Source organism: Corylus avellana, chromosome 10 (genome assembly GCF_965113065.1).
Source record: "Corylus avellana chromosome 10, dhCorAvel1.hap1.2, whole genome shotgun sequence".
Classification (NCBI taxonomy): Eukaryota; Viridiplantae; Streptophyta; class Magnoliopsida; order Fagales; family Betulaceae; genus Corylus; species Corylus avellana.
This window is the reverse complement of record NC_142499.1, coordinates 16544488-16571281: the sequence shown is the minus strand read 5'-3', so window position 1 is coordinate 16571281 and position 26794 is coordinate 16544488. Positions and strand designations below refer to the sequence as shown.

Sequence of the window (26794 nt, the reverse complement as noted above, 5' to 3'; positions counted from 1 at the left end):
ACTCCATGTTTGATAGTTATCACATGTCAGAGGAGTTTGAACCAAGATTGCTCCTGGATTATCCCCATGATGGAGATAAAACAGATCATCTTCAACAGAGTTTCAGCGGAATTCAATGAACATGATTCAGAAAAAGGATTCGGCATGATTGATAGAAGAAGAAGAAAATTCAAAGAATTTCAAAACAACAATGAAAATTGTTATGGCTCTGATACCATATCAAAATCAAGATGAAGAAGATGAAATATGGAAGAAGTTCTGAATCATTCTCATTAACCTCAAATAAATCACAATTACAATATATGTGTGTGTGTGTGTGCGCGCGCGCCTGCGCGCGTGCGCTCTATTATCTACTATAAAAATAGAGTATCAAAAACAGTTACAAGTAAACTAATTGAACTAACTCGTAAACTAACTAACTGAATAAACCACTTTAACTAACTAGTAAAATACTCTAACAAACTAGTTACACGTGTTTGATTGAGATGCTGTTATGCTCTTCTCATATTACCTAATCTACAATTCCTGCTGATAATTGAAGTATAAACATGAACATATGCTTCAATCCCCTTATTATTTATTTACTTGAAGAATCTCTCGGGCTCTTCTATCTTGTTAGAGCTCGCATAGCATTCCATCAATATTGTGTAAGTTGCCACATTGTATGCCACTTGATCCTTCTCCATCAAGCTCAAAGTCTCATTAACACCCACAAAATCCTTTCTTTCAACATATGCATTTACAAATGTATTGTAAGTAATCACATTTGGTTTAATCCCTCTATCAACCATTTCCCTCATCAATTCTCTACCTCTTTCAACCTCTTATCCCTTAAACAACCAATCAATCACACTAGTCATCGAATAAACCGTAATCTCAATGCCTAACTCAACCATTCGACGAAAGAACCTGAAACATGACTCCACCCGATCACACATCTTGAAAGCAAGTGAAGGCACAAAGCATGTCTGACACCCAGGGAATTTATTGACAAAATAATACTTTGGTATAAATATTAGATTTAGATTTAATCAAATATATCTAGAAAATATATTTGATGTCTAAATTATACATTCTTAGTTTGAAGTGATTGGTTTGGGCTAAATGATTTAACATTTAAGATTTTATTAAAGTTGTGTTTATAGGTAGAACTATGTGCATTGATTTACAGAATAAAAAGATATAAATGATAAAAAGGTTAAATAAAGATAATATCTATATATCTTTATAAATAATAAATAAATGAATAAAAAAGAGAAGAGAAGAAAAGCTACGTGAATCCTCTCAAAATCTTCTACAACCTATTTCTATGCCTACAAAGATGCAACCCACTTGTAAGCTTAAAATCTCGGGGCCCACAAGAGAAAAACGGCAGTTAATATATGGGAATTACGGCACCTAAAAAAAAAAAAAATGCAGTTTAAGTGTTTGTCTTACTATCTTAAACTTTAGGAAAGAATTTAATGGTAGATTCTTTCCTAGAGCCCAACAGCAACTCCATACCAAGGAATTCCAGAATCTAGTTCAGGGTAACCTGACTGTAGAGCTATATGCTGCCAAATTCATGGAATTGGCAAGGTTTGCTCTGAACTTGGTTTCTGATGAGGAGTCAAGGACTGAAAGATTCCAAGAAGGCTTGCACCCACGAATTAGGGACAGGGTCGCTTGCTTGGAGATCAAAAACTTCACTAAGCTAATGAATGTTGTTGCTATCGCAGAAAAGGGACACCAGGATTATGAAGCTGCCAGGAAAAAAAGGAAACGATTCATTCCTTATACCACACATCCTACAAAGAAACTTGCAATTGGCAGTGGCTCAAGATAGAAGGCAGGAAGGAAGGGTCCAGTAAACCAGGGAGGACAGAGGCTGACATATCCAAAATGTGGGAAGATACATGCCGGAGAATGCAGATCGGGAACGGGGACATGTTTCCGATGTGGTCGAACGGATCATTTTGTCAGAGACTGCACTATGGCTGGCTCTGGAGGATCCAAACCACAAGGAGGCTGCAATCCACAAACGCCTACACAAGCTAGGGTGGTACACTCACCCCAAACAAAGCTGATACGGAAGCAGAAGATGTCGATGTGGTGACAGATACCATTCCTCTATTTGGTAGCATTGCATGCACACTATTTGATTTGAGTGCGACACATTCATTTGTTTCTGCCACATATGCAAAACTGTGTGATATCTGTCTTGAACCCCTAAGGCAGAACATAATGGTAGCAACACCTATAGGAGACTCCCTAACATGTAGCAAGGTAGTAGAAAATTGTCCTATTAGCATTGGAGGAATTCTCCTAGCAAACTTAGTAGTATTTAAAATGCTAGGCTATGACGTTATTTTGGGGATGGACTCGTTGTCAAAGCACCATGCTAGCATTGACTGTCGAAGGGAAGAAATTACCTTCCGGCCACCTGGCGTTGAGGAGTTCAAGTATTGCGGATCTCGAGTGCGAGCCACCCTGACACTTCTCTATGCAGTGCAACCAAGAAGGAGTGTCAGAGAAGGTGATTATGCGTATTTGGCTTATGTAACGGCTAAGCCAGAGAGTGAATTGAAGTTGGAGAATATTCCAGTGGTTTGTAATTATCCTAATGTTTTTACAAAGGTTTATTTAAGACTACCACCTAATCGGGAAATTGAGTTCACTATCGATTTAGTGCCAGGGACTCAACCAATTCACAAAGCACCATTTTGTATGGCACTGGTGGAGTTAAAAGAATTAAAGGAACAGTTGGAGGAGGACAGAGGTTTATCTATCCAAGTGTGTCACCCTGGGGAGCACCGGTGTTGTCTGTAAAGAAAAAGGATGGGTCGATGAGGCTATGCATAGATTATCAAGAATTAGATCGGGTGACTATTAGGAATAAGTACCCTCTACCCAGGATCGATGATTTGTTTGATCAATTAAAGGAAGCTTTGGTTTTCTCAAAAATTGATCTTCGGTCTGAGTATCATCAACTTAAGGTATGGGAGGACGATGTGCAGAAAACCGCTATTAGAACGAGGTATGGCCATTATGAATTTATGGTTATGCCTTTTGGATTAACCAATGCACCTTCTGTGTTCATAGACTTAATGAACAAAGTGTTCCATAAGTACCTTGATCGGTTTGTAGTAGTGTTCACTGATGATATACTAGTTTACTCAACTAACCATCATGAACATGCGGACCACTTAAAGAAAGTGTTGGATATTCTAAGAAAGGAGAAGTTGTTTGCCAAACTCAAGAGATGTGAATTTTGGTTGAAGGTCTCATTTTTTGGATATGTAATCTCTGGAGATGGGATTGAAGTAGATCCAAATAAGATAGAAGCTGTGGTCAAATGGGAAAGGCCAACAAATGTCCGTGAAATTCGCAGTTTTTTGGGATTTGCTGGCTATTATCGGAGATTTGTAGAAGGGTTCTCCGCACTCTCAGGACCTCTGACTACATTGACAAAGAACACTCGCTATGTCTGGAGTGACGAGTGTGAGGCAAGCTTTCAAGAACTAAAGAGGAGATTGGTAACTGCACCAGTTCTCACTCTTCCGTCAGATGAAGAAGGATTTGTGATTTTTAGTGACGTTTCTCATAAAGGATTGGGGTGAGTGCTTATGCAACAAGGTAAAGTGATAGATTATGCCTCAAGACAGTTAAAGAATCACGCGAGGAACTACCCTACTCATGATTTAGAATTAGCAGTGGTAGTTTTTGCCTTAAAGATATGGAGGCACTATCTTTTATGGATCAAAGTGTGAGGTATATACTAATCATAAAAGTCTTAAATATATATTCAGTCAGAAAGATCTGAATATGAAGCAAAGAAGTTTGATAGAGTTAATGAAGGATTATGATTGTTGTATCCTGTATCACCTAGGTAGGACAAATGTTGTTGCAGACGCATTAAGTAGGAAATCACGGGGTGAAGCATCAAACTCTATGCCAACCCTGGATCAGCTTGCTCATCAATTGGGGATGATTCAATTTGACACAAGGTCAACAACTAAAGGGATGAGCATTGCAACACTTACTATCCAACCAATGCTAACAGATTGGTTCAAGGTAGCTTAAGAAAAACATCCAGAATTAAAAGAGCTTTGGAAAAAAGCTAGTCAAGGAAAAGCTCCTGGCTTTAACTTTGCCTCTGATGATCTTTTAAGAACAAATGATTCCAGATTGGTGTTGCCAAAGGATAATAAGCTGAGAAAAGAAATCTTGGAAGAAGCACATAAAACTCAGTATACGGTACACCTAGGAAGTACTAGGATGTACCAAGACCTGAAAAAGATGTATTGGTGGTCCGGTATGAAACGTGATATCGCAGAGTACGTAGCACGCTGTCCAACATGTCAACAAGTAAAAGTTGAACATCAATGACCAGCAGGACCATTACAACCTCTCATCATTCTTGAATGGAAGTGGGATCAAGTAGCAATGGATTTTGTAGTTGATTTACCAAGGGTACCAAGCAGGCAAGATGCTATTTGGGTAATAGTGGATAGACTTACTAAGAGTGCTCATTTTTTTCCCTACAAAATTAATGATTTTATGCAAAAGATGGCAAAATTATACGTACGGGAGATCGTTAGGTTGCATGGTGTGCCTGTTTCGATAGTATTTGACCGAGATCCTCAGTTTACTTCAAAATTTTGGGGAAGATTGTAAGAGGCAATGGGAATGAAATTGAATTTTAGTACAGCATACCATCCGCAAACTGATGGTTAATCAGAAAGGACCATTCAAATCCTTGAAGATATGCTAAGGTTATGCATACTCAATTTTAAAGGTAATTGGATTCGATTCCTACCTTTAGTAGAGTTTGCCTATAACAACAGTTTTCAAGCAACTATTGGGACGGCATTGTATGAGGCATTATACGGACGCAAATGTAGATCACCCTTATATTGGGATGAAGTTGGCGAAAAGCAGCTATTAGGACCAAAAATAGTACAAGACACCAAGGACAAGATTACACTCATTCGAAAAAGAATGTTAATGGCTCAAAGTCGACAGAAGAGCTATGTTGACCAACATCGACACAAGTTGGAGTTTGAAGTTGGTAACCAAGTATTTCTTAAGGTTTCGCTAATGAAAGGTGTAATTCAGTTTAGTAAGAAGGGTAAACTGAGCCCGAGATATATAGACCTTTTGAGGTGAAAGAGGTAGTTGGACCGGTGGCACATAGAGTTGCATTACCACCAGAGTTAGCTGGAATACATGATGTGTTCCATGTATCTACGCTATGAAAGTACGTGCATGATCCTTCGCATGTTATCAACTTTAAACCTCCACGGATTCAAGGGAATTTGTCATATGAAGAAGTGCCGATTCAAATCATGGATCGCAAAGAGCAACAACTAAAGACCAAGACAATTCCGCTTATAAAAGTACTATGGCGAAATCATGACGTAGAAGAAGCTTCATGAGAACTGGAGCAAGAGACGAGAAATAGATACCCACATCTGTTTAAAGGTTTAAAACAAAACCCTCCGCAGTATTTTATTTTACCTTCAATGCTTGCTATATTGGTATGGTTATGATAAATAGTACGGCATATATATATATATATATATATAACCATTTTCTGAATACTTTGATACAGATGGACTCAAAAGGCAAGGAAGTCACTGAAGACGTGAGTCCAGTAGCTAGTCCAATCAATTGGGATACCTTTTCGGAACTAACTATACAATTTATGGCCTTGGATGACCGTCCTAATTTGCCACTTGACCCTTTAGGAATTCTACCGGATAACATGGGTGCTTGGGATCCACCTAGAGGGAATTGGGATGACTGGGGTAACTGGGGGCCACCTACACCACAAAATGGTTGTGTGTGTGTGTGAATTCTAAATTTCGAGAACGAAATTTCAATAAGGAGGGGAGGATGTGACACCCAAGAAATTTATTGACATAATAATACTTTAGTATAAATATTAGATTTAGATTTAATCAAATGTATCTAGAAAATATATTTGATATCTAAATTATACTTTCTTAGTTTGAAGTAATTGGTTTGGGCTAAATGATTTAACATTTAAGATTTTATTAAAGTTGTGTTTGTAGGTAGAACTATGTACAGTGATTTACAAAATAAAAAGATATACATGATAAAAGGTTAAATAAAGATATATATATATATATATATAAATTAATAAAATAAAATAGAAAAAAAAAAAAAAAAAAAAAACAAAAGAGAAGAAAAGCTACGTGAATCCTCTCAAAATCTCCTATTTCTATGCCTACAAAGATGCAACCCACTTGCAAGCTTAAAATTTCGGCGCCCACAAGAGAAAAATGACTCTTAATATATGGGAATTACGGCGCCTAAAAAAAAAAAAAACCTGCAGTTTAAGGTTTTGTCTTACTATCTTAAACTTTAGGATTATTTCCCTCCATGTCCTAAAATATCGCCTATAAAAACTATAAATAGGCCACGGCAGAACAGGAATTCTTCAGAAAAAAAAAATAACCCTCTCCCTCTCGCACAATGAAAGAAAGAAAAAGAAAAAGAGAGAAAAAAAAAAGAAAAAGAGAGTGACATAGAATATAGGCTTGGAGCTTTTTCAAAGTAGGATTGCTAGGTATACTTGTTTTATCCTTAGTTTATGTCAATTATAGTTATTAGAATTTAATTTACATCGTTATAATGTCTAAATTGCTCGGAAAAGTATGATTGAATATCTCAAGGAATGATATTATATTCAATCATCATTTTTAAATATTACAAATGCATCGTTGTGCTACCTAAATTTTATTAGGTATTTTACAATAGCGTTGTTGTAATACCCAAGTACTCTTAAGAATTTTTATTAAATGTTCTACTAATGCCATAGTAATGCCCGTATGAAATAAATAAATAAATGTTATATGGTTGTTATGATGCCCAAATAGTATTAAGATATTTGGATATGTCATTATGATGCCAAATTGATACAAGACATTATAAACATGTTGTTATGCTGCCCAAATTTTTAGAATAAGGACTAAGCATGAAAATAATGTAGGTATTTTAAGGATCCTAGGATTTAATACGAGGTTTAGAAAATAAAATAAATACATGCTAATGTAATAAACAAATATTAATGCAGAAAGGGTACTAACAAGGAAGGCTACATTTAGGGAAATTAAGCTCGAACCGGCAAGTTCAAACTTACTGACCTTGCATTATTTTACAAAAGCATGTTCTATATGTTTTGTTGAGCCCTATTAATCACATGTATAAATATATTTTGAAATGTTTTACATGAAAATGTATTTTCAAAGGAAATGATTTATGAAAAGAAATTGAGTTTTGGAAGGAAAACGTGATTTGCAAAAATTATAATACTATGAAAAATATGATGCTATGCATGAATGGATGTAAAGCCCAGTGGTGAAGGGGGGATTATGCGCCTGACACCCCGATGTTAGGAAGGGGAAACAAAGTTACCTAACAGCCTAGCGGTTGAGTAGGGTTACACGCTCAATACCTCAAAGCTATGAGAAGGATAAATTATTAGCAACATTGCGGTTAAGTGTGGTAACACTTAGCGAACTCCTGAGGATAAGTGGGAGTATAAATTCACTTATTGTCATGATGATATGTTATGCTATGCAATGCTATATGATTAAATTATGCTGATTTTAACTGATGTTTTACTCAGTATGTTATGAAATGTTTTACCGCTTTATATTATGAAATGTGAAGTTAATTATGTAGTAAGAAAATACAACGAAATATTATTCTATTTAATTACTATGTATCCAAATGTCTATCACCTAAGTTTACTATTTAGCCATACATTTATTAAAACACATTTGTGAAAACCTTGCATATATGGCTGTCTAGTAAATACTGGTGAGGAGATAGATTTTTCAAACAAAAAAGGGCTCTCATTATAAATGGTCAATTTGCTTGAACTTGTTGAGTCGTGGACTGACCCTTCTACCTTTAAAATTATACTGAGTCCTATCCACACTACTGTGCATAGGACTGATAGGTTGCCCCAGTCTTTTTGGAAATGCTGGCTTACTCAAAGTCAGTTGTAGAAATACTAGTAATGTTTGATGTTTGTATTTCAGTATGTCACTTATGACATCTTGTGATATACAGTGTGTTGTTAATGACCTTGTAAGTTATGTAACATGCTGTTTGTAGCAGTTTTTGGGGAAACTGAGATATTAGTTGTGGATGTAGATATAATGTGAAGTTTAAATTAGATGCATTGGTACATTAATGCTTTCAGGAAAAACTCTGATGAAGAAAAAAAAAAAAAAAAAAAGGCTGCCTACATGCAGTAGTGTCACGTGAGAATTTAGATAATTCCACTTACGGCTTACTGGGTAAAGCCGGGGCGATACAGCATGACCTCTCCTCGATCTTAAACCCATTCTTCTCCATATAATCAAAAACCCCTACAGCCTCTTCAAACATTCTATTATCCACGTAAACTCTCATTAGCATATCACACAATTTATCAACAAATTTAGGCTCATTACACCCATCCGCAATCAACGAAACAATAATCGAAACCGGGCATTGGAGATTATCGTCGGTCACAACACAATTCAATATATTCTTCATTTTTGCAAACATCCGCGCCCCATATAACCTAGAAATGAGGGTTACATGGGCTCGAAGATCAGGTTTTTGTGAAGTGAAAGATTCATTTCTTCGAAGAAAGTTGAAGAAACTCAAGCAAGAACGGGGTTGGACATGTGGGTTTGAGAGAACAAGGTGAGTTACGTGGGAGTTGAGACTGGAGAGTAGGGATGGTGCAGTTTGGAGGGGTTTAAGGCCTGAGCTGATAAGGGTTTCAGATATCTTTTCAGCGATTTCATGGTTTGATAGCGAAACGACTTTTGAAGGGAGTTTTTTTTTTTTTTTTTTTTAAGGTTTTGGAAAGCTTTTGGGTGGACATTTTCTGTGACAGGATTGAAGAAGCCTTAGCTTTTGAGTGAAGTGAGCTCTTTCCTTTGTCAATTAAGGTAATTTGCCTTCAGGGTTTTGACGGGTATTTCTAGGTTCATATAATAATTTTTTTGGCCACTTAGCTGTAAATCCAACCTTGGGTCCAATATAAAATTAGTAAGTTAAGATTGAGAAATTTGGCACGTTTAATCAAATAAACTACATTAGGGTTCACCTATATAGTCTTATATTCATGTCTCGATACAATTCAAACTTAACTGTGATAAAATGACGAACAATGTTTTACACGATTTGCGATCTTAATATGAATTCAATACAAAATTAGCATGTTGGAATTAATGGTTCTATATTGTTTAACTAAATTGATCGATTTAGGGTTAATCTATATTATCTTATTATACTATGCCTTGACATATAATTAAGCTTATGTGTAGAGCATTGAAGCCGAGATCAAACTTAAGAGTAAGATTGAAACTTTAGTAAACCCTTGAGTGTTGCCAAAACCATGCTATCAAATGAATCACTCTCACCAGGCAGGTGAAGGACGATGAACAATTGGTGATTGCAAAGGGAAAATTTCCTTCCAAGAGTTTGTGAGCGAGCCATAGGTACTTGAATTCTTGGAGCTCTCCAAAGCTCACTGAATGACCCCCTCTATGACCTCCACCAGTGATTTTTTTTTCTTCTGTTTCTTTTTGGCTCCTTAGTGAGAAGAAATTAAAAAACATAACAGAAGTACTTAAAGAAAATAAATACAAAGAACTACATGGTTCAACCTATGCTTTACATTCACAGGTTAAAGTCTCAGAGGCTAAAATTTTACTCTTATATCTTGATGATCTTATCCTCTAACAAAATCAAAAAGAAAAAGTTTTTGGCTGCAAAATCAGTGTTTCGTTGCAACTTATGCAAGGAATTTAGAAAATAGGATGAGTTTTGTAGATAACTTGGTCAAAATAGAGATTTAGTTTTATATCTCAGTAATTATTAATTTCATTATATATTTTACTAAATTCAAATACGTATCACATCATATTGCCCATGCATGAACAAAATACTTGTCATAATTTAACTTATTCTTCCTATAATATAAGGTAGTACTTAAACAAATATCAACGAGGGTCAACTTGGATCTTGACCTCCACCTCAGAATCCTGACTAATATAATACGCAGACAGCAGAAGATTATCATCCATTTCTTCGGAAAGGCGGAAAAGAGTTATCTTTTTAATTGGAATGCCCCAGTGCCTCGAAATTTTCTCTCTCAATTCCACCACCTTTTGTGTTTCTCTTATCCTAATGTTTTCTACCTTGCCGAAGGATTTCAGTGAAATGTTTACTTTTGGCTGTCCAAGAAGAGGTGTGACAGTTAAACTAAGCATTATAAATTGTGGGAAGAAATAAGAATCGATGATGCGATCATTTTCCATGAGTATGTGGCCAAACATGAGGGTCTGCCGGCCAACTTCTACGTTCAAAAGCTCATGAATCTTTTCCTTCAACTCAAGAATGGTTGCAGAAGGTGGCATTTCAATCTCGGGTTTCAGCACTCCTCCAGTGATTCTGAAGAGCACCATTGCAGGCAGGGATGACAGAGCTTTAACCAATGGGGTTATGTATATAAACCAATCCTGGAAGATGAAAAAGTTGTAAGAATTACGTGATTGGTTCACTCTTACTGCATTTTACTAATGGGAACAAGATTCTTGTTTCCGAGCTTTTTGTTATGAATTGGGATGGAAAAATGGCATGCACTGCTGGAGCACAATGTCCAAGTGATTTTTGCATGTAAAAATCAAATTTTCAATATGGCCAAAAAGATTTCTGTCCGATATATGTTAAATCACAAATAGCCCTAAAAAATTATTAGATAAAAATGATATATTTAATCGTTTAATTAATATTTTAAGATTTATATATTTAAAGAAGCATATAATGATGAATTAAGTCACGTACAACTCATTTAACCCTAAAGGCGAGTTCAATCGGTCCGAGCCACACATCATGAAATATGAATCGAATGTCATTAGTTTGAGTATTTTCTTCCCTCCTTCGGGCCTTGGTCCCCTTAAACCCAATTATTTATTAAAAAAAATGTTACTCATCTCAATATGCTTTGATTTTAAGAGAGATGACTTAATCAATACTCCTATCTCATTGGGAGAATCCTCTACTAATTACACTTGGTACTCAAACGACTACTAATTACTCACTTGCATGTCCAAAATTTAAATTTATGCAACTCGTCTCTTATATCAAAGTATCAGCTTCCAATTTGTCACATCCATCAAACTGTATGTGCCATGCATGCATGCCTCTCGGCTCTTTGAAATGACCTTTTTCTCATTTATTTATTTATTTTTTAATGTCCTTCGTTAGACCGGATTTTGGTGTTGATTCTTTCCAATTTTCCTCTTCATTTCTCACCACAACATGTGAGGCAGCCAGGGGCCTAACTAGCTAGGTGTTATCTGTGTATAGTTGTTGTCTTGTGAGCATGGTTGTTATTTTAGATGATTATGTATTTCCTTTAAAGACTCTGGTTTGTAATTGAGTAAGAGACTCTACCAAGGTAATAGCTTTTTAGTTCAGATTAATAGTTCACTTTTCGCTGTAATTTATGCTGATATTTATTGTTATAGGTAATACTTTCAGCTAATTAAATTAAGGGATAAATGAGTAACACTTTAAGTTAATTACTAGTTAACTAATTTCAGAATCATTATATATTATAGAGAGCCATAATTGTGGTTTTCTATGACCGTGAGTCACAGAACATACAGAAGGTGGAGCTGGCAAGTGGCAACCATATTGGAGGAGAGAGAGGGAAGTAACTGAAGAAGAAAAGGAAAAAGGCAAATGCTAAAGGCCCAACTTTTCTGCATAATAAAAATCTAACTTTTACCTTATTTTTTTAAAAAAAAAAAATAAATAAATAAAAAATGGAAAAAATGTCTGAAGCAACTCTATTTATTTTTTTCCTTTCTTGTATTTAGTATTTTTTTTAAAAAAATGAAAAATGATATTTTTTTTTTCATAATAATGACATTTTCTTTATAAAAAAAATGACATTATTATGAAAAAAATACCATTTTTCATTTTTTAAAAAATACCAAATAAAATAAAGACAAAAAATAGATAGGGTTGCTTCAGACATTTTTTCCATTTTTTTTTTTTGGTTTTTTTTTTTAAAAAAAAAAATGAAATAGTTGGACTTTTATTGGACAAAAAAGTTGGGTTTCTATCATTCCTCAAAGAAAAATTGGTGAAATTCTTTTGTTTCATGATGTGGCATTATCTTAGCCACCGATCATCTTTCTATGAATCTAATACATTTTCTTAAATTGACTTGTGAATAGACTTCAGCACAGTGCCCGAATCCACGTTTTTTTTTCCTTAATTTTTGGGATTGGATATTTCACTTTTTTTTTTTTTTTTTTTTTTTTTTTTTTAAGGGTAAAGTCCACTTAACTCCTTAAACTATCACTTCAATGACAATCTACTCCTCAAACTATCAATTGCGACAATTTACCCATCAAACTATCAAAACAATAACAATGTACTCCAAATTGTTAAAAAATGACAAAATTACCCTTACTAAAATAAAAACAAAAATACTAAAATTTAATTTTTTTTTTCAATTTTTAAGGGTATTTTTGTCTTATTAAAAATTCTATAGGGATAATTTCATCATTTTCTTAGCATTGGGGGATACATTGTCATTGTTTTAGTAGTTTGAGGGGTAAATTGTCGTAATTGATAGTTTGTGGGGTAGATTGTCATTAGAGTGGTAGTTTGAGGGGGTTAAGTGGACTTTACCAATTTTTTTACATGTTCGGGAAAGAGGAAGGGATTCGAATTAGTGACCTCTACTTCATAAGGTGTAGTTCACAATCGATTGAACTATCCCTGTGGGACGGATATTTCACTCCTACCTTCCCCTTTTTTTTTAAAAAAAAAAAGAAAGTTTTGGCTGCAAAGCTGGTTTATTCAATGTTTCATTGTGACTTATGCGGAGGATGAGCTTTGTAGTATTGTTGGTAGATAACTTGGTCAAAATAAAGATTAAATTTTATATCTCAGTAATTATTTCATTATATCTTTCACTAAATTCAAATGCCAAAAGCTCATCAATCCTCTCCTTCAATTCAAGAATGGGCGCCGAAGCTGGGATTTCAATCTCGGTTCCAACTCACCTCCAATGATTCTGAAGGGCACCATGGCAAGGATGACAAAATAGGAAAATATTCATATATATATCTCAGTAATTATTTCATTATATCTTTCACTAAATTCAAAATATTCATATATATATATATATATATGCATGAAAATTTTGTTACTAATAATTTCATTCTATTATATTTTAAAGCTTTAAGCAATTGAATCTCTAGTAATTACGTTATATATATTGTATATAAAACCAGTGATGAATGGCAATAATTACATAATTTGTTGATGCTAAGTTCATTTTACTAGTGGGAACAAGATTCATGCTTCTGGGCTTTTTGTTATGAATTGGGATGGAGGTGCAAAGTTAGACACAGTGGCGGATCCAGGATGTTCCCCAATGGGGGCATTTTTTTATGAATAAAAAAAAAATTAAATATTAAAAATACAAACTCTTATTTGTAGATATGCTCTTCAAATTTGGTCAATATCACTAGGACCATAATCGCACTTTTTTTTTTTCTTAAGTAAGAATCTCTGGACAAATTTACTAAATCTACTTCAATACCTTAAATTTTCGTTGAAGTTATTATCAAATATCAAGAATAGGTTGAATCCTGAATAACAATATAAATATTAAAACAATTTAAATCTAAATCTAAAAACTTAATTACATACTTATATAATTACATACCTAACAAAAATTGAGGCTGTTAGAAATTTAGAAACAACTCAAACAAGCACAAGCTTCGCGCGTCTGCCCAGTCGCCCTTCCAGACTTGCCTCTCTGAAATTGTTTTTTGAAATGACCTTTCGGAAATTGGATTAGACTTAGAACTTAGAAACAGTCAAACAATTCGACAAGCAGCACCTGAAGGCCAACCAGTCAAGCACGCCTGGTCTTCTTTTTTTTTTTCTCAAAATCATTTTTTATTATTTTAATTTGTTGCACAGCCGCTGGTCCCCCATTACTATGTACATTCTTAATTCTTTTTTTTTTTTTTTTTTTATTGTTTTTTGTTTTTGATATTTGTGGCACACTTGCACGCTGGTCTCCCATTTAAGCCCTTAATTTTTTTTTTTTTTAATCTATTTTGTCTGCTGTCCAGCCTTTAATAGTAAGGACATGATTGTCAATTTGTTCACAAACAATCCAAAGCTCACTTATTTAAACGGTGTATTTAATTAAAGGATATGATTGTCAATTTGCTATCATGTTCTTCCTCCATCTTCTTCATCATTTCATTTAACATAAACCTAAAAGATCCTGCAATCGAAAACTGCAGCAGAAAATTTCGACCTCCCAACATTGCATCAATCGTTTACCCCTGATAACTGGGGCATAATCATGGCCGAAGAGGCATACTGACGCAGGGAAGCTGTAGAAATTGTTAGCAAACAAAATAATGGACAAATAAAAGGATTGGCTTCTCAACAAAAAGGAAAAAAGATTGGCTTCTCACCAAAAAGAATGGAATCTCACCATCAAACAGAGTAATCACAACTCACAGGAATAAGCAAAAGATTTCTCATAAAACTGCCCTTGAAAGTAGGGAATACATAGCTTTTATAGACTTGTCTACTTATTCTACTTTGATCCGGAAAACTAAAAGAAAGTAAAACACTACTACTTGGACAAGTAGTGATCCACGTGTAAAGAAAGGACTCCTTCTTCAATATGGACTACCACTTGTCTTGTACTAGAACATAATTAATAAGGATAATAAATTGGCTGTAGACACATGTCCCCCCCCCCCCCCCCCCCTAAAAAAGAACTCGCCTCTGGCGAGTTACGGGATTGATAGAGCTCATAGAGGTCTAGATTCAGGCGTTGTACTTCCTCGGTTAGTAACAAACAACAATCTGAAAGGGGGCGGTTCTTCCATTTAACCAAGAATTTCTGATAACCTCCACGTCTCGTAGAGACAATTTGATCCTCCAAAATATCTTCTACTTCTTCCCGAGGTTTGACAGAGGTAGGAACATTTACGGGGATTGGATCCATGGTTGGGTCATCCAACTGCCCAGAGTAGGCAGTAAGATCTTCAACATTAAATATAGGACTTAAATGAAGATCTGGAGGAAGATCAATATGATACGCATTGGGCCCCAATTGTCGCAAAATTGTGAATGGACCAGCTCGTCGATGATGCAATTTTTGAAAAGTTCCTCGAGAGAATCACTCCGGACGTAACCTGATCAATACTTTATCACCTGGCTTAACTTCCATATGACGACGATGCAAGTCTGCTCGTTGTTTATACTTCTCAGAGCTAAGAGTTATTTGTTTGCGAACCTCTGTATGGATCTCCTGCATATGCTTGAGGAAATCTTCTGCGCCCTCACAAATTTGAGTAGAAGTGGGTAATGGAGATAAATCAATAGGGACCTTAGGTTTGGCTCCTATGACAACTTCAAATGGGGATAACCCAATGCTACGATTAACTGAACAATTGTAGGCAAATTCTGCATGTGGCAGGAGCAGATCCCATGTGGCATGGTGGTCAGTCACCAAACAACGAAGTAGATTTCCAAGACTCCAATTGACAGATTCTGTTTGCCCATCAGTTTGCGGGTGAAAAGCACTAGAGAATTTAAGCTTTGTACCCACTTTGGCCCATAGAGCTTTCCAAAAATAACTGGTGCATTTAACATCTCGATCCGAAACAATAGTCTTGGGAAGACCATGGAGATGTACTACTTCAGCAAAGAACAAGGATGCTACCCGGGAAGCATCAAAAGTTTTAGAACAAGCTAAAAAATGCGTCATTAACAATCACGAAAATAAAGTCATGTCCCTGAATTGTCTTTGGAAGTCCTAAAACAAAATCCATGCTAAGATCTATCCACGGAGCACTAGGTATTGGGAGAGGACTGTATAGTCCTGCATTGGAACGATTACCTTTTGATAGTTGACAGGGTCGGCATCGGGCAACTACACTTGCAACTTGCTTTCGCAATCCTGGCAAAAAAAAACGATCTTCCACCAGTGATATTGTCTTATCTCGACCAAAGTGTCCGGCTAGTCCTCCGGAATGGAGTTCCCAGATCACAAACTCACCAATGGATGTTTTCGGCAAACAGAGTTTAGTTCCCATAAACAAATAGCCATCCGTAAGAGAAAAGTGATCATGTGGTTTGTGTGGCTGTGTGCACAGTACATTATATATACTCCCGAAGTCAGGATCCAACTTATATTGGGTCTTCAATTCTTGGAAAGCCATGACTTCAATAGCAAGGGTAGTTAATAAAAGTGACTTGCGGCTAAGAGCATCAGCGACCTGATTTTCGATACCAGCCTTGTGTTTGAGCACAAACGTGTATTGTTGTAAAAATTCTGCCCATCGTGCGTGTTTGGCATTTAGATGCTTTTGGGATTGAAGGTGCCTCAAAGAATCATGATTAGAAAATAATACAAACTCTTGATGAATAAGGTAATGCCGCCAATGCTTGAGTGATTGGACTACCGCATATAGTTCCAAATCATAGGTAGAATATCTCTTTCGAGCATCATTAAGCTTCTCATTGAAAAAAGCTATAGGATGCCCATTTTGATTGAGCACACCACCAATGCCTGAGTGGGAGGCATCACAGGATACTTCAAAGGGAAGCTCAAAGTTGGGCAATTGAAGTATGGGGGCATCGGTAAGGAGCTCTTTCACAACTTCAAAAGCCTTTTGGGCAGCTGCTGTCCATAAAAATGCTCCCTTCTTAGTGCACTCGGTGATGGGTGCCATGATGGAGCTAAATCCTTTCACAAAGCGCCGATAGAAAGAAGCTAACCCGTAAAAGCTCCTTACTTCATGAATATTATTGGGTGACGGCCAATCAAGTATGGCACGTACCTTTTCTGGATCAGCGGCTATTCCTTTAGCCAAAACAATGAATCCTAGAAAGATAACCTGGCTCTGGGCAAAAGAACACTTTTTGAGGTTAACAAAAAAACTCTCAAAGTGTAAAGTTTCAAATACCTGCCTTAGGTGGCTTAGATGCTCTTTTAGACTATGGCTGAAAACTAGTATATCATCAAAATAAACCACTACAAATTTGTCAATGAAGGGTTTAAGAATTTGATTCATAACCCGCATGAATGTGCTTGGAACATTTGACAAACCGAAGGGCATGACTAGCCACTCAAACAGCCCATCTCATGTCTTAAAGGCAGTTTTCCATTCATCTCCTAGGCGAACACGTATCTGATGGTATCCACTTCGTAGGTCAATCTTGGAAAAAATAACAGACCCATGTAGTACGTCTAACATGTCGTTTAGACGAGGGATCAGGAATTGATATTTGATAGTGATTTTATTAATAGCTCGACTATCAACACACATGCGCCAACTACCATCTTTCTTTTGGAGTAAGTAGGACGGGTATAACACAGCGACTGAGGCTTTCCCGAATAACTCCACGATCCAAGAGGTCTTGGACTTGCCGTTGCACTTCTTTATGTTCTTCTGGACTCATTCTATAAGTGGGTAAATTTGGAAGTATAGATCCTGGCACGAGGTCTATAGCATGTTGAATGGTACGCATGGGTGGTAGGACTTTTGTCAAGTCTGCAAGTGAAATATCTATGAACTCTTTCAAGAGTTGTCGAACTTCTAAGGGAGCATCTGAGTCGATCCTTGTTTCGTCTGATATAGCTTTTGCAACCAGCATGAGAACTACTCCACGATCTTTGCACGCATCATCAAACTTTTGTATGGTCAATACACGACTGGTTTCTGGTTTGGCCTGAGGCTGTAAAACAATCTTACGCCCCTCAAACAGAAACGAGTAAGTGTTAGAGTAACCATCGTAATGAACCCGCCTATCATATAACCACGGTCTTCCAAGAAGGATATGGCATGCCTTCATTGGAATTATATCACACCATATAGAATCTTTATAGTTCTTTCCCAAAGAAAACGACACCAAACATCTCTTTTTTACCAGTATAGACGTGTCGTCAACCCAACTAACCTTGTATGGTTTTGGGTGTCTTTCTAAGGAGACTTTTAATTTATCTGCAGCCTCTTGAGATATGACATTCATTCCACTCCCATTGTCTATAATTAGAATTAATGCCTTACCATTGTATTCGACACAAGTGTGGAAAATGTTGGTTCGAAGCCATTCATCTTCGCTGGGCTCCTCCACTTTCTATCTTGTCAGCATGAGTCTGATCACACATAAAGGAAGATCTGAGCCTTCCGATCCTCAATTAGTTCTGCTTCCTCTTCCCCTTGTGGTTCATGTGAAAATTCTTAAGATTCAGCATCTCTTTCATCCTTGCATAATAGCACAGGTCTAGGCTCCCGTGCGGGGCATACCACAGCATAATGCCCTTTCCCTCCACATCGATAACAATCCTCTTTCCCTCTTTCAGGTCTCGCACCCACTACAGCTTTTCCTTTTTGGTCTTCACGTTCTTGCAGGAATTTGTCATTGAAACTTACGTTCCGAGTTGCAAATCTGTCCCTGTTGATAGAAGCCCTAGAGATAGGATTTTGTGGGCCTCGGGGAGTAGTGTTGCTCCATTTGTGTATTTGTACGTCTCCCTGTTGTGCCTTTATTCTGTTGTTCAATGCGGATGGCAATTTGATAAGCCTCATCAACACTTACTAACCACACAGTGAGTAATTGTCTTCGAATATCCTCCCGAAGTCCAGTCTTATAATAGGCTATTGACTGCCTCTCTATCTCAGAAACTTGGCTTCGTATACTAAGCTCATGGAATCGGTTAGTGTATTCATCCACTGTCATGTTGCCTTGCCAGTGGGTTAGGAGCTCTTCAAACAATGATTCCTCATAATCAATTGGTAGGTACTTCTCTTGGAGTTTTAACTTTATCTCTTCTCAACCTAGGATGGGAGCTGGACGTAGTCGATGAAGTTGCTCTTCCACACTATGCCACCATACTCCTGCTTGTCCTTTTAGTTTCATCTTAACAAAACGTACCTTGCACTCATATGTCAAATTAAACCATTCAAAATAATCATCCAATGAAGTCAACCAATCTTGGAAGGCATAAGGATCCATCTTACCATAGAAGTCTGGCACCTCCACTCTTACTCTCTTTGTGGCGTCGTCCATTCGACTCTCTGAATTGTCCATGCGTTCCGAAAATAGATGAAGGGGAAATTGGGTATGTGGAGTATATTCATACCTGGGGTAAAATGGTTGATTGCGTGAGTTGTAGCCAGGTGTGGTGTATTGGGGATGTTCTTCACCGCCATCGAGCTTCTCTCGGTTGTCATCAGTCTCCTTGAGCTTACCTTCTTCAGTCTCTTCCCTCTTGGGTTTTTCTCCAGAGCTCTTAGGCTTATCGAACACATGGTCCCACATAATCTCCATTCGCTTGGATATAGATTCCGCTTGGTTAACCAATCCAATCAATAAATCATCATGTTGTTGTTGGGATAAATGACTCCCTCTGAATGGTTGCCCACTGCGGGTAGTCATGGTTGTATTGATACCAAATTGACGCTGGTATGGGTATGGAGAAACGTAAATATATGAGGATATAAAAATTTGGCAGTGTTATGTTGCAGCAACTAATTAGGGAAAAAACACAACTAGCTTGTGTGCCTTGAGATTAGTTGTCGTGAGTTTGTGGTTAGGAAAGGTGGGTTTTGTAGGTTTTTGATGTGGTGTGGAAGGTGTTGTCGGTGGATTTTTTTTTTTTTTTTTTTTGACTAGAAAGCTGGATGAAAAGGAAAAAAAAAAAAAAAAAAAAAACACAGATAGGAAATGTTTTTTTTTTTTTTTTTGGTTTTCACTGGTGTTGTAGGATGGCTTCTATGGGATGTGTGGGTTGGCTAGAGGGATCGTCGACAACTATGGAAAGCAATCGAATTTAGGGCTCTGATACCAAAATTGACGCAGGGAAGCTGTAGAAATTGTTAGCAAACAAAATAATGGACGAATAAAAGGATTGGCTTCTCACCAAAAAGGAAAAAAGATTGGCTTCTCACCAAAAAGAATGGAATCTCACCATCCAACAGAGTAATCACAACTCACAGGAATAAGCAAAAGATTTCTCATAAAACTACCCTTGAAAGTAGGGAATACATAGCTTTTATAGACTTGTCTACTTATTCTACTTTGATACAGAAAACTAAAAGAAAGTAAAACACTACTACTTGGACAAGTAGTGATCCACGTGTAAAGAAAGGACTCCTTCTTCAATATGGACTACCACTTGTCTTATACTAGAACATAATTAATAAAGATAATAAATTGGCTGTAGACACATGTACTCCATCACATACTTATGGCTAATAGGGGGCATCTGTAAGAATTTAATGTCCCACATGACATGGCGCACATATGAGTATTTATTGGACTCCTTAAGTTATGAGATTATTTAATCCTAATCCTTAATAAATTGTTGGTTAATTAATTAAGAGAAGTGGTTTCCTATTGAATCAACTCTTACTTTGATGGGAAGTTGAGTTATAAAGGAATATAGGAAACTGGTCATTTCTTTGCCCTATAAATGTACGCAATTTCCATCATCTTTGTGTACCTTAAGTGGGTCAAGCGAGAGAAACCGATTTCTGGTGTTTAGGCTTTTAAAGAAGAATTAAAGAAACAATGGATTCTGGTATGTTTTCTTTTATCAATTTATTGTGAAATTCATGATAGTTAGGATCTTGAAATTATAGTATGTTAAGTTAATTTTATGTTTTACATGTGGTATCAGAGCCTGAGTTGTAACTTTCATGATTTTCCAATAAGAAATATGTTAAATATATATAGTTAACCTTTTAATTAAATCTGTATCTATCGTAATTTATTTTTGCCTATGCCAATATGATGTTTTTGTATTTGTCACTTGTGTATGCAAAACTAAAATGACTAGATGCTAAATTGAGTAATTATAGTACATTGAATTTGGAATCTATCTTTATTTATGCATGTCATGTACACCTGTTTCGTAATTATGATTTATGACATGTGATTGATTAATGATATTGTTCATGTAAAGTCCCAACATATAGATATATTGGTGATCTCTTTTAGGTTATGATTTCTAAAAGAGTTATTGTGTGGACGATAAAGAATTGGGACCCTACTACACGAATTGCACTCGCTATTAATTGTTTGTATCATTATGGTATAAAATAAATATTTTTCTGTTACAGTTTTCTGCCAGTTTGCTAATATATTCATAAGCCATTTTGGTACGTGTTTGGCATATATGATTCTAAATTTTTGTTTTAATGTTTAATATATGACAATGGCTTGCATAAAGTACATAATTACAGAACATATGCACTACTAAAAGCATGAACTCGTGGCTGTTATGTGCAATAAAGGTTGGTTCAGTCTTTATTGTGTACATATAAACGATAAACCTTATCAATGTTTATTGTGTACACATGTATGTTTTTATTTTTATATGATTAATCGAGTTCTTTCTTTTATTGTGCAAAACTCTTGGTACACAGTTTACAAATATCATTTAGTGCAAATTATAAATATTGACAGATGCAAAAGTTTTATATAAATATATTTGCTATTCACAAAATTCACTGCTCCAAATTTACTGCTGCTTTAAAGAATTGAATTAATGTTATGGCAGTAAATGTTGTCTTTAAGACATTGATTATTTTATTTCACGTATTACTTTTGTTATCTATAAACATGAATATTTATGTCAGTCAATGTTATTATAACTATTCGGTTTGCATTGTCATTATTTCAAATTAAGATCTATATTATGAAATAGTTTGGTGATCACCAAAGTGACCCAACTAAAAGGATACATAGATTTCAAGTCATATGTTTGAAACTTAATACCCATATCCCAGGTATTAAAATAATGGCATTGCAAATTTTTTACGGTTTTTCTAATCACATGAATATTTTGGATAGGCCCAAAGGTGCACCACCTTTCAAGTGATGGATAAACTAAGATAGGATAATTAATGTGTATCCTTAATTGAGAGTTGGAACAAGATACCCAAAGGTAACGGACCTATCGAATTATGGATGCATTATTAATTATTCCTATAGGTGAAAGGGACTCACCATAATGATTAAATTTTTAGTATATCGTAATTGTCACCCAAAGGTGAATTGCGGTAGTGCTACTTATTGTTCGTTGAAATATTATTTTATGTTTGATAACTCCAAGCATTAATGTAGTGAGCATTTATTTAATTGAAGTGTTAGTCCTATTTCGCTACACTTGCATACTTCATCTGTTGTGATTCTTAATGGAATGAATTTCTCAAACTAGTTTGAACAGGTTCAGTTTCACCTTGGTGTTCTGAATCTTGATTTGGTACTCTAGACTGAGAAACCGTATGCTATTACAGATTCAAGCAGTGCATAAGAAAAGACTGTATACAAGTATTAATGATTGAGCAATATGTTTATGGGAATGAGAAAAGAAAAGACTGTATACAAGTATTAATGATTGAGCAATATGTTTATGGGAATGAGCATAGCAAATAATAGTAAGTAATTATTAATGAATCCGTATGCTATTACAGATTCAAGCAGTGCATAAGAAAAGACTGTATACAAGTATTAATGATTGAGCAATATGTTTATGGGAATGAGCATAGCAAATAATAGTAAGTAATTATTTCCTAACAAGGGAAGAACGTTTTCGTTCAGCTCATAAGACTCTTGTTGTGACATTGATGGCTAAACTTACTACCATGAAATTTGATGGTAGATATTGGGATGCATGAGCATATCCTTGAAATGAAAAATCTATCTTCTAAATTGAAGGCTCTTGGGATGAATGTGGATGAATTCTTTCTCGTGCAATTTATCTTGAATTCCTTGCCTCCTTAGTATGGGCAATTTTAATTCAGTACAACACTATTACGCATAAGTGAAATGTAAATGAATTGGCCAGTATGCTTGTTCATGAAGAGGCAAGGCTTAAGCAACAAGAATATCATCTAGTTCACCTTGTAAGTCAATGAGCCAGAAAGAAGCTTAAAAAGGGCAAAATGATAGAATCAACTATAGTTAGTGGACATCCTAAAGCAATTGAGGTTTATGAGAAGAGATAACTAGTATCAAGTGCCATTTTTGCAGAAGGTTTTGGCATGTTGAGAAAGATTGACACAAACTTATGACATGGTTCGAAAAGAAAGGCAAGCATTTAGTTTGTGTATGTTTCGAATCAAATTTCACTAAAGTTCTTTCCTATACTTTGTGGATTGACTCAGTTATACTGTTTATGATTTTATTTCGATCCATGGCTTTCTTTTTCGTTTGTTTCTAGATATTGGTTATTGTCTAGATTTGTTTTCAAACACTTTATGTTCCTTCTATTTCTCTAAATTTGGTTTCCTTGTCTAAATTTTATCTTGATGGCTATTACTTTAAATTCCGCAATAAAAGATTCTGTTTATTTTATTTTTATAAAAAAAATAATAAATAAATAAATAAAACCTTATTTTTGTTGGTTTTAGGATTTTATGTGATGATTTGTATAAATTGAATCTTAATAGCTATTTTGCAGAAAGCTTTTTAACCTTGCATCATAATGTTGAACGTAAACATAGCATGATTAGTGAAAAGTCTTTTTGACTCACCATTTTTTGGTAGAAAAAAGTATTTTATTACTTTTATTAATGACTTTTTTGCATTACAATTATATCTATTTGTTGCATAAAAGACTCTCAGGCAGTGGATGACTTCAATGTATACATTACTGAGGTTGAAAGACAATTAGATAGAAGATTAAAGGTTGTTAAATCAGAGAGTAGTGGTGAGTATTATGGAAGCTATGATGGATCGGGTCAATGTATGCCCCATTTGCTAAACTCTTTGAAAAGTATGGCATTTGTACACAATACACCATGCCAGGTACGTCTCAGCATAGTGAAGTAACTAAATAGTGTAATCGTACTCTAATGGATATGGTTAGAAGTATGTTAAGTAATTCCTTTTTACCCATTTCATTGTAGTTGGAAGCCCTTAAGACTGCTGTGTATTTATTAAATAGAGTTCATACTAAAGTAGTTCTATAGACTCCTTTTGAAACACCTACATGTTTGGGGTTGTCCAACGGATGCTAGAATTTACAATCCACATGAAAGGAAATTGGATTTACTATTCTATATATATTGGTTATCCAAAAAAAAAAAAAAAATCCAAAGGGTACAGCTTTTACTGTCCTACATATAGTACGAAAATGCTTGAAACCAGTAATACTAAATTCCTTTAGAATGGTGAAATAAGTGGGAGTGATAAACCACAAAATGCGGTTATTCAAGAAGTTAGAGTAAAAGTCCCACCACCCATAATTTCTAAAAAGGTTGTTTCTACAGTTGTACAATCGTTTGACAATGTTGAACAATAAGTTAATGATCGATCACTCTATGATGAGATTATCACCAATTGTAGAAAAAAATCACAAGAAATAGCGTTAAGGTGGTCCGAAAGAAAATAAAGATTCGCTATTTCAAATGATTATGTGGTTTATGTACAGGAATCTAATTTTGATATAGGGACAGGTAAGGTCCTGGTTTTAGTTTCACAAGCCATTGAAAGTAATGGTTCTATTAAATGCATTGATGTCATGAATGATGAGTTGAAATCAATGGACCAAAGTAAAGTCTGGGACATCGTTAAATTGCTTGAAGGATATAAGACAATCGAGTGTAAATGGGTCTTCAAGAGCAAGCACGACTCCCATGGCAATATCAAATGATATAAAGCCAGACTTATGGCCAAAGGTTTTTAACTCAGAAATTAGGCATTGATTATAAGGTGTCTTTCTTTCCCGTATCCAAGGACTCACTTAGAATCATTATGGCTTGGGTAGCTCATTATGATTTAGAGTAGTACCAAATGAATAAAAAGTTTAGAAGAGGAAGTCTACGTGCATCAACCTGAAGGCTTCTCAATAAAGGGAAAAAAGCACATGGTTTGCAAATTAAATGAGTCAATAAATGGACTTAAACAAGCTTTCACGCAATGGTATCTTAAGTTCAATGATACCATTACTTCCTTCGGTTTTAAGGAAAACACTGATGATCAATGTATATACTTGACGGTTAGTGGGAGCAAGTTTTTGATTCTAATTGACGACATTTTGCTTGCCAATAGTGATCTTGGTTTGTTGCACAAAACCAATAAATTTCTCTCTAAGGACTTTGAAATGAAAGATATGGGTGAGGCAACCTATGTGATAAGAATGTGGGCAATCAAGCAATTCAATTTCGACATGCAAGCAGCCGGTCCCCACCGGAAACTTCAGTTGACAGAGTTGGAGGAGCTGCGGCGAGATGCATATGATAGTGCTTGCCTTTATAAGGAGCGGGCTAAGGCTTTTCATGACAAACATATCTTGCCCAAGACATTTGTACCGGACCAGAAAGTATGGCTCTTCAATTCCAAACTCTGGCTTTTCCCTGGGAAGCTCCGCTCCAGATGGGACGGCCCTTCCATAGTCACCTCGGTGTCGCCCCATGGCGCCGTCGAATTGTGGGACCCAAAAGATGGCACTCTATTCAAAGTCAACAATCAAAGGTTGAAGCCCTGCATCCAGAACGTTAAGCCAGGTACAGACGTGGAATCCATCTATTTGACGGATCCTGTCTACTTTTTTGATTAAGGCACTGGCACCCTAGGCTCGAGCGCACCCACTGTGCACTCGATCCCAGAACACGAGCCTACGCTCGAGCCCACCCAAAGTGGGATCGAGCGCAGTAGCTCCACACTGACACACACTTGCACGAGTACGCTCAAGCGCACCTTCAGGCACGGTTGAGCGTACCCCGGCCATCCATTCCAACCTCTGCGCAAGTGCGATGGCACGCTAGTGCCGCTCGAGCGCACTTGCTCAGAGGTCTCACGTGACCTTTTTAGGTCACGCCCTCTCTTCTTTCCCCTATTTCTCCCCCCAGCGCCGCACAACTTCTTTCACCCACGCCACTTCCCCACCGCCACCAACCACCACCCCACCACCATCTTACCCCTTACGGCCACCGCACAACCCCATACCGCCACCACCGTCTTTCCCCCACTCACTTTCTCCCTCTCCGACTACTTTTCCTTCCCTCATTTCCCATTCTCCCAAACACCTCCCCGTCACCATTTTCTTTCTTTTTTTTTGTGGAAATCGCAGTACATGGGTACACGGACTGCTCTGTGTTGGTTTTTCTTCTGTTTGCAGGGGGTTGGACAGCCGAGTAGGATGGTTCTTTACCACTTCCATTTTGAGGTGCCCACCAAGTGTTCGACAAAAAGCCTCAACGAAGCAACATCATGCTTCCGGCCCCTGCTTCCACCTCTCGGTCTTCCCCCGCTCGGGATACCAAACCCAAAGCCCCATCCCAGCCGTTACCACGCCGTGGGAAGCAACAGAAGCTGATCTTGGAAACATCATTTGCCGTTGACACTGTCTTCCGCAGCCTCCAAGCAACAAAGTGGGCGGTCAAAGAATGCCAATGATGCGGCCTCACCGCACTGTTCCAGTCAGTCAGCCCCGTTACTTAGAAGGGCTGGTCCGGGAATTTTATGCCCATCTCACATTTGACTGTACTCGGCCGGGCATCCTCTCTTCATCGGTGACGGGCATGGACGTTGAGCTAACCACCGACGACATTGCTGCTGCTTTGCAATGTTCTCATGATTGCCCGTCTGACATTTTGGCTCGAGATGGCTCCCCTCGGTACTCCGACCTACCGACCGATCTAACATTGCAATATATTGTGGACGACATCTGCCGCGGCAGTTATACCGATGACCTCCGCAA

General features: G+C 36.6%; 1 pseudogene; it reads right to left on the bottom strand.

Moving 5' to 3' along the window:
* Positions 1-491: 491 nt before the first annotated feature.
* Positions 492-8893, bottom strand: LOC148583421 (pentatricopeptide repeat-containing protein At2g28050-like; annotated as a pseudogene).
* Positions 8894-26794: the final 17901 nt, after the last annotated feature.